The sequence below is a fragment of the Salvelinus fontinalis genome, chromosome 19, assembly GCF_029448725.1.
Source record: "Salvelinus fontinalis isolate EN_2023a chromosome 19, ASM2944872v1, whole genome shotgun sequence".
Classification (NCBI taxonomy): domain Eukaryota; kingdom Metazoa; phylum Chordata; class Actinopteri; order Salmoniformes; family Salmonidae; genus Salvelinus; species Salvelinus fontinalis.
The window spans coordinates 26,978,459-26,997,712 of record NC_074683.1 but is presented as its reverse complement, the minus strand read 5'-3'; the positions used below and the strand labels follow the sequence as shown (position 1 = coordinate 26,997,712).

General features: G+C 52.6%; 1 protein-coding gene across 4 annotated transcripts in view; it reads left to right on the top strand.

The window, feature by feature from the left end:
- The window catches only part of LOC129816567 (receptor tyrosine-protein kinase erbB-4-like), a 634,779-nt gene that overhangs the window by 437,499 nt on the left and 178,026 nt on the right, over positions 1-19,254 (top strand). The gene's annotated exons all lie outside the window — the stretch shown is intronic.

Sequence of the window (19,254 nt, the reverse complement as noted above, 5' to 3'; positions counted from 1 at the left end):
ACCTCCACCATAGCCCCACCATGACCCCAAGAACTACCACCTCCAACATAGTCCCACATGACCCCAAGAGCTACCACCTCCAACATAGTCCCACCATGACCCCAATAACTACCACCTCCACCATAGTCCCACCATGACCCCAATAACTACCACCTCCACCATAGTCCCACATGATCCCAAGAGCTACCACCTCCAACATAGCCCCACCATGACCCCAGTAACTACCACCTCCACCATAGCCCCACCATGACCCCAAGAACTACCACCTCCAACATAGCCCCACCTTGACCCAAAAAAACTACCACCTCCAACATAGTCCCACATGACCCCAAAAACTACCACCTCCAACATAGTCCCACATGACCCCAAAAACTACCACCTCCAACATAGTCCCACATGACCCCAAAAACTACCATCTCCACCATAGCCCCACCATGACCCCAATAACTACCACCTCCAACGTAGTCCCACCATGACCCCAAGAACTGTCACCTCCAACATAGTCCCACATGACCCCAAGAACTACCACCTCCAACATAGCCCCACCATGACCCCAAAAACTACCACCTCCAACATAGTCCCACCATGACCCCAAGAACTACCACCTCCAACATAGACCCACCATGACCCCAAAAACTACCACCTCCAACATAGCCCCACCATGACCCCAATAACTACCACCTCCAACATAGCCCCACCATGACCCCAAGAGCTACCACCTCCAACATAGCCCCACCATGACCCCAAGAACTGCCACCTCCAACATAGCCCACCATGACCCCAAAAACTACCACCTCCAACATAGTCCCACCATGACCCCAAGAACTACCACCTCCAACATAGACCCACCATGACCCCAATAACTACCACCTCCAACATAGCCCCACCATGACCCCAATAACTACCACCTCCAACATAGCCCCACCATGACCCCAAGAGCTACCACCTCCAACATAGCCCCACCATGACCCCAAGAACTGCCACCTCCAACATAGCCCACCAAGACCCCAAAAAATACCACCTCCAACATAGTCCCACCATGACCCCAAAAACTACCACCTCCAACATAGCCCCACCATGACCCCAATAACTACCACCTCCAACATAGCCCCACCATGACCCCAAGAACTGCCACCTCCAACATAGCCCCACCATGACCCCAATAACTACCAACTCCAACATAGCCCCACCATGACCCCAAGAGCTACCACCTCCAGCATAGCCCCACCATGACCCCAATAACTACCAACTCCAACATAGCCCCACCATGACCCCAAGAGCTACCACCTCCAACATAGCCCCACATGACCCCAAGAGCTACCACCTCCAACATAGCCCCACCATGACCCCAATAACTGTCACCTCTGTCATAGCCCCGCCATGTCCCCAAGAACTGCCACCTCTGTCATACCCCACCATGACCCCAATAGCTACCACCTCCAACATAGCCCCACCATGACCCCAAGAACTGCCACCTCCAACATAGCTCCACCATGACCCCAATAACTGTCACCTCCAACATAGCCCCACCATGACCCCAAAAACTACCACCTCCAACATAGTCCCACCATGACCCCAAAAACTACCACCTCCAACATAGTCCCACCATGACCCCAAAAACTACCACCTCCAACATAGTCCCACCATGACCCCAAAAACTACCACCTCCAACATAGTCCCACCATGACCCCAAAAACTACCACCTCCAACATAGTCCCACCATGACCCCAAGAGCTACCACCTCCAACATAGTCCCACCATGACCCCAAAAAACTACCACCTCCAACATAGTCCCACCATGACCCCAAAAACTACCACCTCCAACATAGTCCCACATGACCCCAATAACTACCACCTCCAACATAGCCCCACCATGACCCCCAAAACTACCACCTCCAACATAGTCCCACATGACCCCAAGAGCTACCACCTCCACCATAGCCCCACCATGACCCCAATAACTACCACCTCCACCATAGTCCCACCATGACCTCAATAACTACCACCTCCAACATAGTCCCACCATGACCCCAATAACTACCACCTCCACCATAGTCCACATGACCCCAAGAGCTACCACCTCCACCATAGCCCCACCATGACCCCAAGAACTACCACCTCCAACATAGTCCCACATGACCCCAAGAGCTACCACCTCCACCATAGTCCCACCATGACCCCAATAACTACCACCTCCACCATAGTCCCACAAAATCCCAAGAGCTACCACCTCCAACATAGCCCCACCATGACCCCAGTAACTACCACCTCCACCATAGCCCCACCATGACCCCAAGAACTACCACCTCCAACATAGCCCCACCATGACCCCAAAAACTACCACCTCCGACATTGCCCCACCATGACCCCAAGAACTACCACCTCCAACATAGTCCCACATGACCCCAAAAACTACCACCTCCACCGTAGTCCCACATGACCCCAAAATCTACCACCTCCAACATAGTCCCACATGACCCCAAAAACTACCACCTCCACCATAGCCCCACCATGACCCCAATAACTACCACCTCCAACGTAGTCCCACCATGACCCCAAGAACTGTCACCTCCAACATAGTCCCACATGACCCCAAGAACTACCACCTCCAACATAGCCCCACCATGACCCCAAAAACTACCACCTCCACCGTAGTCCCACATGACCCCAAAATCTACCACCTCCAACATAGTCCCACATGACCCCAAAAACTACCACCTCCACCATAGCCCCACCATGACCCCAATAACTACCACCTCCAACATAGCCCCACATGACCCCAAGAACTACCACATCCAACATAGTCCCACCATGACCCCAAGAACTGTCACCTCCAACATAGTCCCACATGACCCCAAGAACTACCACCTCCAACATAGCCCCACCATGACCCCAAAAACTACCACCTGCAACATAGTCCCACCATGACCCCAACAACTACCACCTCCACCATAGCCCCACCATGACCCCAATAACTGTCACCTCTGTCATAGCCCCGCCATGTCCCCAAGAACTGCCACCTCTGTCATACCCCACCATGACCCCAATAGCTACCACCTCCAACATAGCCCCACCATGACCCCAAGAACTGCCACCTCCAACATAGCTCCACCATGACCCCAATAACTGTCACCTCCAACATAGCCCCACCATGACCCCAAAAACTACCACCTCCAACATAGTCCCACCATGACCCCAAAAACTACCACCTCCAACATAGTCCCACCATGACCCCAAAAACTACCACCTCCAACATAGTCCCACCATGACCCCAAAAACTACCACCTCCAACATAGTCCCACCATGACCCCAAAAACTACCACCTCCAACATAGTCCCACCATGACCCCAAGAGCTACCACCTCCAACATAGTCCCACCATGACCCCAAAAAACTACCACCTCCAACATAGTCCCACCATGACCCCAAAAACTACCACCTCCAACATAGTCCCACATGACCCCAATAACTACCACCTCCAACATAGCCCCACCATGACCCCCAAAACTACCACCTCCAACATAGTCCCACATGACCCCAAGAGCTACCACCTCCACCATAGCCCCACCATGACCCCAATAACTACCACCTCCACCATAGTCCCACCATGACCTCAATAACTACCACCTCCAACATAGTCCCACCATGACCCCAATAACTACCACCTCCACCATAGTCCACATGACCCCAAGAGCTACCACCTCCACCATAGCCCCACCATGACCCCAAGAACTACCACCTCCAACATAGTCCCACATGACCCCAAGAGCTACCACCTCCACCATAGTCCCACCATGACCCCAATAACTACCACCTCCACCATAGTCCCACATAATCCCAAGAGCTACCACCTCCAACATAGCCCCACCATGACCCCAGTAACTACCACCTCCACCATAGCCCCACCATGACCCCAAGAACTACCACCTCCAACATAGCCCCACCATGACCCCAAAAACTACCACCTCCGACATTGCCCCACCATGACCCCAAGAACTACCACCTCCAACATAGTCCCACATGACCCCAAAAACTACCACCTCCACCGTAGTCCCACATGACCCCAAAATCTACCACCTCCAACATAGTCCCACATGACCCCAAAAACTACCACCTCCACCATAGCCCCACCATGACCCCAATAACTACCACCTCCAACATAGCCCCACATGACCCCAAGAACTACCACATCCAACATAGTCCCACCATGACCCCAAGAACTGTCACCTCCAACATAGTCACACATGACCCCAAGAACTACCACCTCCAACATAGCCCCACCATGACCCCAAAAACTACCACCTGCAACATAGTCCCACCATGACCCCAACAACTACCACCTCCACCATAGCCCCACCATGACCCCAATAACTGTCACCTCTGTCATAGCCCCGCCATGTCCCCAAGAACTGCCACCTCTGTCATACCCCACCATGACCCCAAGAGCTACCACCTCCACCATAGCCCCACCATGTCTCCAAGAACTACCACCTCCAACATAGTCCCACCATGACCCCAAGAACTGCCACCTCCAACATAGCCCCACCATGACCCCAATAACTACCACCTCCAACATAGCCCCACCATGACCCCAAGAACTGCCATCTCCAACATAGCCCCACCATGACCCCAAGAACTACCACCTCCAACATAGCCCCACCATGACCCCAATAACTACCACCTCCAACATAGCCCCACCATGACCCCAATAACTACCACCTCCAACATAGCCCCACCATGACCCCAAGAGCTACCACCTCCAACATAGCCCCACCATGACCCCAAGAACTGCCACCTCCAACATAGCCCCACCATGACCCCAAAAACTACCACCTCCAACATAGTCCCACCATGACCCCAAAAACTACCACCTCCAACATAGCCCCACCATGACCCCAAAAACTACCACCTCCAACATAGCCCCACCATGACCCCAAGAACTGCCACCTCCAACATAGCCCCACCATGACCCCAAAAACTACCACCTCCAACATAGTCCCACCATGACCCCAAAAACTACCACCTCCAACATAGTCCCACCATGACCCCAAGAACTACCACCTCCAACATAGTCCCACCATGACCCCAAAAACTACCACCTCCAACATAGTCCCACCATGACCCCAAGAGCTACCACCTCCAACATAGTCCCACCATGACCCCAAAAAACTACCACCTCCAACATAGTCCCACCATGACCCCAAAAACTACCACCTCCAACATAGTCCCACATGACCCCAATAACTACCACCTCCAACATAGCCCCACCATGACCCCAAGAACTGCCACCTCCAACATAGCCCCACCATGACCCCAATAACTGTCACCTCCAACATAGCCCACCCCATGACCCCAAAAACTACCACCTCCAACATAGTCCCACCATGACCCCAAAAGCTACCACCTCCAACATAGTCCCACCATGACCCCAAAAACTACCACCTCCAACATAGTCCCACCATGACCCCAAGAGCTACCACCTCCAACATAGTCCCACCATGACCCCAAAAACTACCACCTCCAACATAGTCCCACATGCACCCAAGAACTACCACCTCCAACATAGCCCCACCATGACCCCCAAAACTACCACCTCCAACATAGTCCCACATGACCCCAAGAGCTACCACCTCCACCATAGCCCCACCATGACCCCAATAACTACCACCTCCACCATAGTCCCACCATGACCTCAATAACTACCACCTCCAACATAGTCCCACCATGACCCCAATAACTACCACCTCCACCATAGTCCCACATGACCCCAAGAGCTACCACATCCACCATAGCCCCACCATGACCCCAAGAACTACCACCTCCAACATAGTCCCACATGACCCCAAGAGCTACCACCTCCAACATAGTCCCACCATGACCCCAATAACTACCACCTCCACCATAGTCCCACCATGACCCCAATAACTACCACCTCCACCATAGTCCCACATGATCCCAAGAGCTACCACCTCCAACATAGCCCCACCATGACCCCAGTAACAACCACCTCCACCATAGCCCCACCATGACCACAAGAACTACCACCTCCAACATAGCCCCACAATGACCCCAATAACTACCACCTCCAACATAGTCCCACATGACCCCAAGAGCTACCACCTCCAACATAGTCCCACCATGACCCCAATAACTACCACCACCACCATAGTCCCACCATGACCCCAATAACTACCACCTCCACCATAGTCCCACATGATCCCAAGAGCTACCACCTCCAACATAGCCCCACCATGACCCCAGTAACAACCACCTCCACCATAGCCCCACCATGACCCCAAGAACTACCACCTCCAACATAGCCCCACAATGACCCCAAAAACTACCACCTCCAACATAGCCCCAAGAGCTACCACCTCCACCATAGCCCCACCATGACCCCAAGAACTACCACCTCCACCATAGTCCCACCATGACCTCAATAACTACCACCTCCAACATAGTCCCACCATGACCCCAATAACTACCACCTGCACCATAGTCCCACATGACCCCAAGAGCTACCACCTCCACCATAGCCCCACCATGACCCCAAGAACTACCACCTCCAACATAGTCCCACATGACCCCAAGAGCTACCACCTCCAACATAGTCCCACCATGACCCCAATAACTACCACCTCCACCATAGTCCCACCATGACCCCAATAACTACCACCTCCACCATAGTCCCACATGATCCCAAGAGCTACCACCTCCAACATAGCCCCACCTTGACCCAAAAAAACTACCACCTCCAACATAGTCCCACATGACCCCAAAAACTACCACCTCCAACATAGTCCCACATGACCCCAAAAACTACCACCTCCAACATAGCCCCACCTTGACCCAAAAAAACTACCACCTCCAACATAGTCCCACATGACCCCAAAAACTACCACCTCCAACATAGTCCCACATGAACCCAAAAACTACCATCTCCACCATAGCCCCACCATGACCCCAATAACTACCACCTCCAACGTAGTCCCACCATGACCCCAAGAACTGTCACCTCCAACATAGTCCCACATGACCCCAAGAACTACCACCTCCAACATAGCCCCACCATGACCCCAAAAACTACCACCTCCAACATAGTCCCACCATGACCCCAAGAACTACCACCTCCAACATAGACCCACCATGACCCCAATAACTACCACCTCCAACATAGCCCCACCATGACCCCAATAACTACCACCTCCAACATAGCCCCACCATGACCCCAAGAGCTACCACCTCCAACATAGCCCCACCATGACCCCAAGAACTGCCACCTCCAACATAGCCCACCATGACCCCAAAAACTACCACCTCCAACATAGTCCCACCATGACCCCAAGAACTACCACCTCCAACATAGACCCACCATGACCCCAATAACTACCACCTCCAACATAGCCCCACCATGACCCCAATAACTACCACCTCCAACAAAGCCCCACCATGACCCCAAGAGCTACCACCTCCAACATAGCCCCACCATGACCCCAAGAACTGCCACCTCCAACATAGCCCACCATGACCCCAAAAACTACCACCTCCAACATAGTCCCACCATGACCCCAAAAACTACCACCTCCAACATAGCCCCACCATGACCCCAATAACTACCACCTCCAACATAGCCCCACCATGACCCCAAGAACTGCCACCTCCAACATAGCCCCACCATGACCCCAATAACTACCAACTCCAACATAGCCCCACCATGACCCCAAGAGCTACCACCTCCAACATAGCCCCACCATGACCCCAATAACTACCAACTCCAACATAGCCCCACCATGACCCCAAGAGCTACCACCTCCAACATAGCCCCACCATGACCCCAATAACTACCACCTCCAACATAGCCCCACCATGACCCCATTAACTACCACCTCCAACATAGCCCCACCATGACCCCAAGAGCTACCACCTCCAACATAGCCCCACCATGACCCCAAGAACTGCCACCTCCAACATAGCCCCACCATGACCCCAAAAACTACCACCTCCAACATAGCCCCACCATGACCCCAAGAGCTACCACCTCCAACATAGTCCCACTATGACCCCAAAAACTACCACCTCCAACATAGTCCCACATGACCCCAAGAACTACCACCTCCAACATAGTCCCACCATGACCCCAAGAGCTACCACCTCCAACATAGTCCCACCATGACCCCAAAAACTACCACCTCCAACATAGTCCCACCATGACCCCAAGAGCTACCACCTCCAACATAGTCCCACCATGACCCCAAAAACTACCACCTCCAACATAGTCCCACCATGACCCCAATAACTACCACCTCCACCATAGTCCACATGACCCCAAGAGCTACCACCTCCACCATAGCCCCACCATGACCCCAAGAACTACCACCTCCAACATAGTCCCACATGACCCCAAGAGCTACCACCTCCACCATAGTCCCACCATGACCCCAATAACTACCACCTCCACCATAGTCCCACATGATCCCAAGAGCTACCACCTCCAACATAGCCCCACCATGACCCCAGTAACTACCACCTCCACCATAGCCCCACCATGACCCCAAGAACTACCACCTCCAACATAGCCCCACCATGACCCCAAAAACTACCACCTCCAACATAGCCCCACCATGACCCCAATAACTACCACCTCCAACAAAGCCACACCATGACCCCAAGAGCTACCACCTCCAACATAGCCCCACCATGACCCCAAGAACTGCCACCTCCAACATAGCCCACCATGACCCCAAAAACTACCACCTCCAACATAGTCCCACCATGACCCCAAAAACTACCACCTCCAACATAGCCCCACCATGACCCCAATAACTACCACCTCCAACATAGCCCCACCATGACCCCAAGAACTGCCACCTCCAACATAGCCCCACCATGACCCCAATAACTACCAACTCCAACATAGCCCCACCATGACCCCAAGAGCTACCACCTCCAACATAGCCCCACCATGACCCCAATAACTACCAACTCCAACATAGCCCCACCATGACCCCAAGAGCTACCACCTCCAACATAGCCCCACCATGACCCCAATAACTACCACCTCCAACATAGCCCCACCATGACCCCATTAACTACCACCTCCAACATAGCCCCACCATGACCCCAAGAGCTACCACCTCCAACATAGCCCCACCATGACCCCAAGAACTGCCACCTCCAACATAGCCCCACCATGACCCCAAAAACTACCACCTCCAACATAGCCCCACCATGACCCCAAGAGCTACCACCTCCAACATAGTCCCACCATGACCCCAAAAACTACCACCTCCAACATAGTCCCACATGACCCCAAGAACTACCACCTCCAACATAGTCCCACCATGACCCCAAGAGCTACCACCTCCAACATAGTCCCACCATGACCCCAAAAACTACCACCTCCAACATAGTCCCACCATGACCCCAAGAGCTACCACCTCCAACATAGTCCCACCATGACCCCAAAAACTACCACCTCCAACATAGTCCCACCATGACCCCAATAACTACCACCTCCACCATAGTCCACATGACCCCAAGAGCTACCACCTCCACCATAGCCCCACCATGACCCCAAGAACTACCACCTCCAACATAGTCCCACATGACCCCAAGAGCTACCACCTCCACCATAGTCCCACCATGACCCCAATAACTACCACCTCCACCATAGTCCCACATGATCCCAAGAGCTACCACCTCCAACATAGCCCCACCATGACCCCAGTAACTACCACCTCCACCATAGCCCCACCATGACCCCAAGAACTACCACCTCCAACATAGCCCCACCATGACCCCAAAAACTACCACCTCCGACATAGCCCCACCATGACCCCAAGAACTACCACCTCCAACATAGTCCCACATGACCCCAAAAACTACCACCTCCACCGTAGTCCCACATGACCCCAAAATCTACCACCTCCAACATAGTCCCACATGACCCCAAAAACTACCACCTCCACCATAGCCCCACCATGACCCCAATAACTTCCACCTCCAACATAGCCCCACATGACCCCAAGAACTACCACATCCAACATAGTCCCACCATGACCCCAAGAACTGTCACCTCCAACATAGTCCCACATGACCCCAAGAACTACCACCTCCAACATAGCCCCACCATGACCCCAATAACTACCACCTCCAACAAAGCCACACCATGACCCCAAGAGCTACCACCTCCAACATAGCCCCACCATGACCCCAAGAACTGCCACCTCCAACATAGCCCACCATGACCCCAAAAACTACCACCTCCAACATAGTCCCACCATGACCCCAAAAACTACCACCTCCAACATAGCCCCACCATGACCCCAATAACTACCACCTCCAACATAGCCCCACCATGACCCCAAGAACTGCCACCTCCAACATAGCCCCACCATGACCCCAATAACTACCAACTCCAACATAGCCCCACCATGACCCCAAGAGCTACCACCTCCAACATAGCCCCACCATGACCCCAATAACTACCAACTCCAACATAGCCCCACCATGACCCCAAGAGCTACCACCTCCAACATAGCCCCACCATGACCCCAATAACTACCACCTCCAACATAGCCCCACCATGACCCCATTAACTACCACCTCCAACATAGCCCCACCATGACCCCAAGAGCTACCACCTCCAACATAGCCCCACCATGACCCCAAGAACTGCCACCTCCAACATAGCCCCACCATGACCCCAAAAACTACCACCTCCAACATAGCCCCACCATGACCCCAAGAGCTACCACCTCCAACATAGTCCCACCATGACCCCAAAAACTACCACCTCCAACATAGTCCCACATGACCCCAAGAACTACCACCTCCAACATAGTCCCACCATGACCCCAAGAGCTACCACCTCCAACATAGTCCCACCATGACCCCAAAAACTACCACCTCCAACATAGTCCCACCATGACCCCAAGAGCTACCACCTCCAACATAGTCCCACCATGACCCCAAAAACTACCACCTCCAACATAGTCCCACCATGACCCCAATAACTACCACCTCCACCATAGTCCACATGACCCCAAGAGCTACCACCTCCACCATAGCCCCACCATGACCCCAAGAACTACCACCTCCAACATAGTCCCACATGACCCCAAGAGCTACCACCTCCACCATAGTCCCACCATGACCCCAATAACTACCACCTCCACCATAGTCCCACATGATCCCAAGAGCTACCACCTCCAACATAGCCCCACCATGACCCCAGTAACTACCACCTCCACCATAGCCCCACCATGACCCCAAGAACTACCACCTCCAACATAGCCCCACCATGACCCCAAAAACTACCACCTCCGACATAGCCCCACCATGACCCCAAGAACTACCACCTCCAACATAGTCCCACATGACCCCAAAAACTACCACCTCCACCGTAGTCCCACATGACCCCAAAATCTACCACCTCCAACATAGTCCCACATGACCCCAAAAACTACCACCTCCACCATAGCCCCACCATGACCCCAATAACTTCCACCTCCAACATAGCCCCACATGACCCCAAGAACTACCACATCCAACATAGTCCCACCATGACCCCAAGAACTGTCACCTCCAACATAGTCCCACATGACCCCAAGAACTACCACCTCCAACATAGCCCCACCATGACCCCCAAAACTACCACCTGCAACATAGTCCCACCATGACCCCAACAACTACCACCTCCACCATAGCCCCACCATGACCCCGATAACTGTCACCTCTGTCATAGCCCCGCCATGTCCCCAAGAACTGCCACCTCTGTCATACCCCACCATGACCCCAAGAGCTACCACCTCCACCATAGCCCCACCATGTCTCCAATAACTACCACCTCCAACATAGTCCCACCATGACCCCAAGAACTGCCACCTCCAACATAGCCCCACCATGACCCCAATAACTACCACCTCCAACATAGCCCCACCATGACCCCAAGAACTGCCATCTCCAACATAGCCCCACCATGACCCCAAGAACTACCACCTCCAACATAGCCCCACCATGACCCCAATAACTACCACCTCCAACATAGCCCCACCATGACCCCAATAACTACCACCTCCAACATAGCCCCACCATGACCCCAAGAGCTACCACCTCCAACATAGCCCCACCATGACCCCAAGAACTGCCACCTCCAACATAGCCCCACCATGACCCCAAGAACTGCCACCTCCAACATAGCCCCACCATGACCCCAAAAACTACCACCTCCAACATAGTCCCACCATGACCCCAAAAACTACCACCTCCAACATAGCCCCACCATGACCCCAAAAACTACCACCTCCAACATAGCCCCACCATGACCCCAAGAACTGCCACCTCCAACATAGCCCCACCATGACCCCAAAAACTACCACCTCCAACATAGTCCCACCATGACCCCAAAAACTACCACCTCCAACATAGTCCCACCATGACCCCAAGAACTACCACCTCCAACATAGTCCCACCATGACCCCAAAAACTACCACCTCCAACATAGTCCCACCATGACCCCAAGAGCTACCACCTCCAACATAGTCCCACCATGACCCCAAAAAACTACCACCTCCAACATAGTCCCACCATGACCCCAAAAACTACCACCTCCAACATAGTCCCACATGACCCCAATAACTACCACCTCCAACATAGCCCCACCATGACCCCCAAAACTACCACCTCCAACATAGTCCCACATGACCCCAAGAGCTACCACCTCCACCATAGCCCCACCATGACCCCAATAACTACCACCTCCACCATAGTCCCACCATGACCTCAATAACTACCACCTCCAACATAGTCCCACCATGACCCCAATAACTACCACCTCCACCATAGTCCCACATGACCCCAAGAGCTACCACATCCACCATAGCCCCACCATGACCCCAAGAACTACCACCTCCAACATAGTCCCACATGACCCCAAGAGCTACCACCTCCAACATAGTCCCACCATGACCCTAATAACTACCACCTCCACCATAGTCCCACCATGACCCCAATAACTACCACCTCCACCATAGTCCCACATGATCCCAAGAGCTACCACCTCCAACATAGCCCCACCATGACCCCAGTAACAACCACCTCCACCATAGCCCCACCATGACCCCAAGAACTACCACCTCCAACATAGCCCCACAATGACCCCAATAACTACCACCTCCAACATAGTCCCACATGACCGCAAGAGCTACCACCTCCAACATAGTCCCACCATGACCCCAATAACTACCACCACCACCATAGTCCCACCATGACCCCAATAACTACCACCTCCACCATAGTCCCACATGATCCCAAGAGCTACCACCTCCAACATAGCCCCACCATGACCCCAGTAACAACCACCTCCACCATAGCCCCACCATGACCCCAAGAACTACCACCTCCAACATAGCCCCACAATGACCCCAAAAACTACCACCTCCAACATAGCCCCAAGAGCTACCACCTCCACCATAGCCCCACCATGACCCCAAGAACTACCACCTCCACCATAGTCCCACCATGACCTCAATAACTACCACCTCCAACATAGTCCCACCATGACCCCAATAACTACCACCTGCACCATAGTCCCACATGACCCCAAGAGCTACCACCTCCACCATAGCCCCACCATGACCCCAAGAACTACCACCTCCAACATAGTCCCACATGACCCCAAGAGCTACCACCTCCAACATAGTCCCACCATGACCCCAATAACTACCACCTCCACCATAGTCCCACCATGACCCCAAAAACTACCACCTCCAACATAGTCCCACCATGACCCCAAGAACTACCACCTCCAACATAGTCCCACCATGACCCCAAAAACTACCACCTCCAACATAGTCCCACCATGACCCCAAGAGCTACCACCTCCAACATAGTCCCACCATGACCCCAAAAAACTACCACCTCCAACATAGTCCCACCATGACCCCAAAAACTACCACCTCCAACATAGTCCCACATGACCCCAATAACTACCACCTCCAACATAGCCCCACCATGACCCCAAGAACTGCCACCTCCAACATAGCCCCACCATGACCCCAATAACTGTCACCTCCAACATAGCCCCACCATGACCCCAAAAACTACCACCTCCAACATAGTCCCACCATGACCCCAAAAACTACCACCTCCAACATAGTCCCACCATGACCCCAAAAACTACCACCTCCAACATAGTCCCACCATGACCCCAAGAGCTACCACCTCCAACATAGTCCCACCATGACCCCAAAAACTACCACCTCCAACATAGTCCCACATGACCCCAAGAACTACCACCTCCAACATAGCCCCACCATGACCCCCAAAACTACCACCTCCAACATAGTCCCACATGACCCCAAGAGCTACCACCTCCACCATAGCCCCACCATGACCCCAATAACTACCACCTCCACCATAGTCCCACCATGACCTCAATAACTACCACCTCCAACATAGTCCCACCATGACCCCAATAACTACCACCTCCACCATAGTCCCACATGACCCCAAGAGCTACCACATCCACCATAGCCCCACCATGACCCCAAGAACTACCACCTCCAACATAGTCCCACATGACCCCAAGAGCTACCACCTCCAACATAGTCCCACCATGACCCCAATAACTACCACCTCCACCATAGTCCCACCATGACCCCAATAACTACCACCTCCACCATAGTCCCACATGATCCCAAGAGCTACCACCTCCAACATAGCCCCACCATGACCCCAGTAACAACCACCTCCACCATAGCCCCACCATGACCCCAAGAACTACCACCTCCAACATAGCCCCACAATGACCCCAATAACTACCACCTCCAACATAGTCCCACATGACCGCAAGAGCTACCACCTCCAACATAGTCCCACCATGACCCCAATAACTACCACCACCACCATAGTCCCACCATGACCCCAATAACTACCACCTCCACCATAGTCCCACATGATCCCAAGAGCTACCACCTCCAACATAGCCCCACCATGACCCCAGTAACAACCACCTCCACCATAGCCCCACCATGACCCCAAGAACTACCACCTCCAACATAGCCCCACAATGACCCCAAAAACTACCACCTCCAACATAGCCCCAAGAGCTACCACCTCCACCATAGCCCCACCATGACCCCAAGAACTACCACCTCCACCATAGTCCCACCATGACCTCAATAACTACCACCTCCAACATAGTCCCACCATGACCCCAATAACTACCACCTGCACCATAGTCCCACATGACCCCAAGAGCTACCACCTCCACCATAGCCCCACCATGACCCCAAGAACTACCACCTCCAACATAGTCCCACATGACCCCAAGAGCTACCACCTCCAACATAGTCCCACCATGACCCCAATAACTACCACCTCCACCATAGTCCCACCATGACCCCAATAACTACCACCTCCACCATAGTCCCACATGATCCCAAGAGCTATCACCTCCAACATAGCCCCACCATGACCCCAGTAACTACCACCTCCACCATAGCCCCACCATGACCCCAAGAACTACCACCTCCAACATAGCCCCACCTTGACCCCAAAAACTACCACCTCCAACATAGTCCCACATGACCCCAAAAACTACCACCTCCAACATAGTCCCACATGACCCCAAAAACTACCACCTCCAACATAGTCCCACATGACCCCAAAAACTACCACCTCCAACATAGTCCCACATGACCCCAAAAACTACCATCTCCACCATAGCCCCACCATGACCCCAATAACTACCACCTCCAACGTAGTCCCACCATGACCCCAAGAACTGTCACCTCCAACATAGTCCCACATGACCCCAAGAACTACCACCTCCAACATAGCCCCACCATGACCCCAAAAACTACCACCTCCAACATAGTCCCACCATGACCCCAAGAACTACCACCTCCAACATAGACCCACCATGACCCCAATAACTACCACCTCCAACATAGCCCCACCATGACCCCAATAACTACCACCTCCAACATAGCCCCACCATGACCCCAAGAGCTACCACCTCCAACATAGCCCCACCATGACCCCAAGAACTGCCACCTCCAACATAGCCCACCATGACCCCAAAAACTACCACCTCCAACATAGTCCCACCATGACCCCAAGAACTACCACCTCCAACATAGACCCACCATGACCCCAATAACTACCACCTCCAACATAGCCCCACCATGACCCCAATAACTACCACCTCCAACATAGCCCCACCATGACCCCAAGAGCTACCACCTCCAACATAGCCCCACCATGACCCCAAGAACTGCCACCTCCAACATAGCCCACCATGACCCCAAAAACTACCACCTCCAACATAGTCCCACCATGACCCCAAAAACTACCACCTCCAACATAGCCCCACCATGACCCCAATAACTACCACCTCCAACATAGCCCCACCATGACCCCAAGAACTGCCACCTCCAACATAGCCCCACCATGACCCCAATAACTACCAACTCCAACATAGCCCCACCATGACCCCAAGAGCTACCACCTCCAACATAGCCCCACCATGACCCCAATAACTACCAACTCCAACATAGCCCCACCATGACCCCAAGAGCTACCACCTCCAACATAGCCCCACCATGACCCCAATAACTACCACCTCCAACATAGCCCCACCATGACCCCATTAACTACCACCTCCAACATAGCCCCACCATGACCCCAAGAGCTACCACCTCCAACATAGCCCCACCATGACCCCAAGAACTGCCACCTCCAACATAGCCCCACCATGACCCCAAAAACTACCACCTCCAACATAGCCCCACCATGACCCCAAGAGCTACCACCTCCAACATAGTCCCACCATGACCCCAAAAACTACCACCTCCAACATAGTCCCACAACCCCAAGAACTACCACCTCCAACATAGTCCCACCATGACCCCAAGAGCTACCACCTCCAACATAGTCCCACCATGACCCCAAAAACTACCACCTCCAACATAGTCCCACCATGACCCCAAGAGCTACCACCTCCAACATAGTCCCACCATGACCCCAAAAACTACCACCTCCAACATAGTCCCACATGACCCCAAGAACTACCACCTCCAACATAGCCCCACCATGACCCCCAAAACTACCACCTCCAACATAGTCCCACATGACCCCAAGAGCTACCACCTCCACCATAGCCCCACCATGACCCCAATAACTACCACCTCCACCATAGTCCCACCATGTCCTCAATAACTACCACCTCCAACATAGTCCCACCATGACCCCAATAACTACCACCTCCACCATAGTCCCACATGACCCCAAGAGCTACCACATCCACCATAGCCCCACCATGACCCCAAGAACTACCACCTCCAACATAGTCCCACATGACCCCAAGAGCTACCACCTCCAACATAGTCCCACCATGACCCCAATAACTACCACCTCCACCATAGTCCCACCATGACCCCAATAACTACCACCTCCACCATAGTCCCACATGATCCCAAGAGCTACCACCTCCAACATAGCCCCACCATGACCCCAGTAACTACCACCTCCACCATAGCCCCACCATGACCCCAAGAACTACCACCTCCAACATAGCCCCACCATGACCCCGAAAACTACCACCTCCAACATAGCCCCACATGACCCCAAGAGCTACCACCTCCACCATAGCCCCACCATGACCCCAATAACTACCACCTCCACCATAGTCCCACCATGACCTCAATAACTACCACCTCCAACATAGTCCCACATGACCCCAAGAGCTACCACCTCCACCATAGCCCCACCATGACCCCAAGAACTACCACCTCCAACATAGTCCCACCATGTACCCAAGAACTAGCACCTCCAACATAGCCCCACCTTGACCCTAATTACGACCACCAGTACATTATGAGCAACCAACTACGTATCAACCTGAGAGAATAAGAGCTCTTAATGGCTATATGCTGAAGATATCTCAATATGCAGTAACACATATTCCACATACACAAATGGATACATGTATAAATGTTTGGCTATATAAACGTGTTGCATTGGAATGGACACACACACACACACACACACACACACACACACACACACACACACACACACACACACACACACACACACACACACACACACACACACACACACACACACACACACACACACACACACACACACACACACACACACACACACACACACACACACACACACACACACACACACACACACACACACACACACACACACACACACACACAAACTGAGAGGTAAAATCTAAGCTTGAGAGTCAGAGTCTAAAAATGGCTTCTGGGGAAGAAATGCTTATCTGTGAAACCTCAGCCAGTTTTCAGTTGTAGCTGTCAGGAAGTGTGTAGTGAGCCGGAGCCAACGGCAGGAGCCAATCAGCACATCAGCCCATATAGCTGGACATGAACAGGACTGGTGAAGGGAGCGAAAGGAGAATGGGAAAGGGTTGTCTCTCTCGCTCTCTCTTGCTCTCTCTCTCTCTTTCTTTCTCTCTCTCTGTCTCTCAGCAGTGGAAGCAGCACATTCAGGAGAGATGTCTGATAGCCATCTCAATCACACTACTGTCACTGATAGATGGGAAACAGAAATATAGCTCCACAGATTGACAGGATGTCATATGAACATCATCTCTCAAAACTATCTAGTATCACCTCAACTCTCGACTTTCAGCTCTACTCTTTAAGAAAAAAAGGTGCTATTTAGAACATTGAATGGTTCTTTGGCTGTCCCCATAGAAGAACCCTTTGAAGAACCCTTTTTGGTTCCATGTAGAATCATTTGGTGTTCAATGTACAATCTATTCCACAGAGGGTTCTACATGGAACCCAAAAGGGTTCTACCTGGAACCAAAAATGGTTATCCAATGGGGACAGCCGGAGAACCCTTTTGGAACACTTTTTTCTAAGAGTGTACTCTCTAGCTTGAGCTCTACTCTGTAGCCTCAGCTCAACTCTATGAGTCTGTTTCCTGGACACAGATGAAGCCTCGTCCTATGGACTGAAACGCCTGGTTAATGGAGAATTCTCATTAAAAATGTATTTTTAGTCCAGGACTAGGTCTAATCTGTTTCCGGGAAACTTGCCCCATGTGCGCTCTCTGAAGCACCTTGAAAGGCCAATGTGTGTTTTGTGTTTCTGCCAATAAAAATGACTTGTCTAGTCTTCATTCAGCAGATTTATAAAACTATTTTAATCTATGAAGCATCACTTATATGGATGCTCTTTCTCTCGAGCACTCCGTTTGTGGA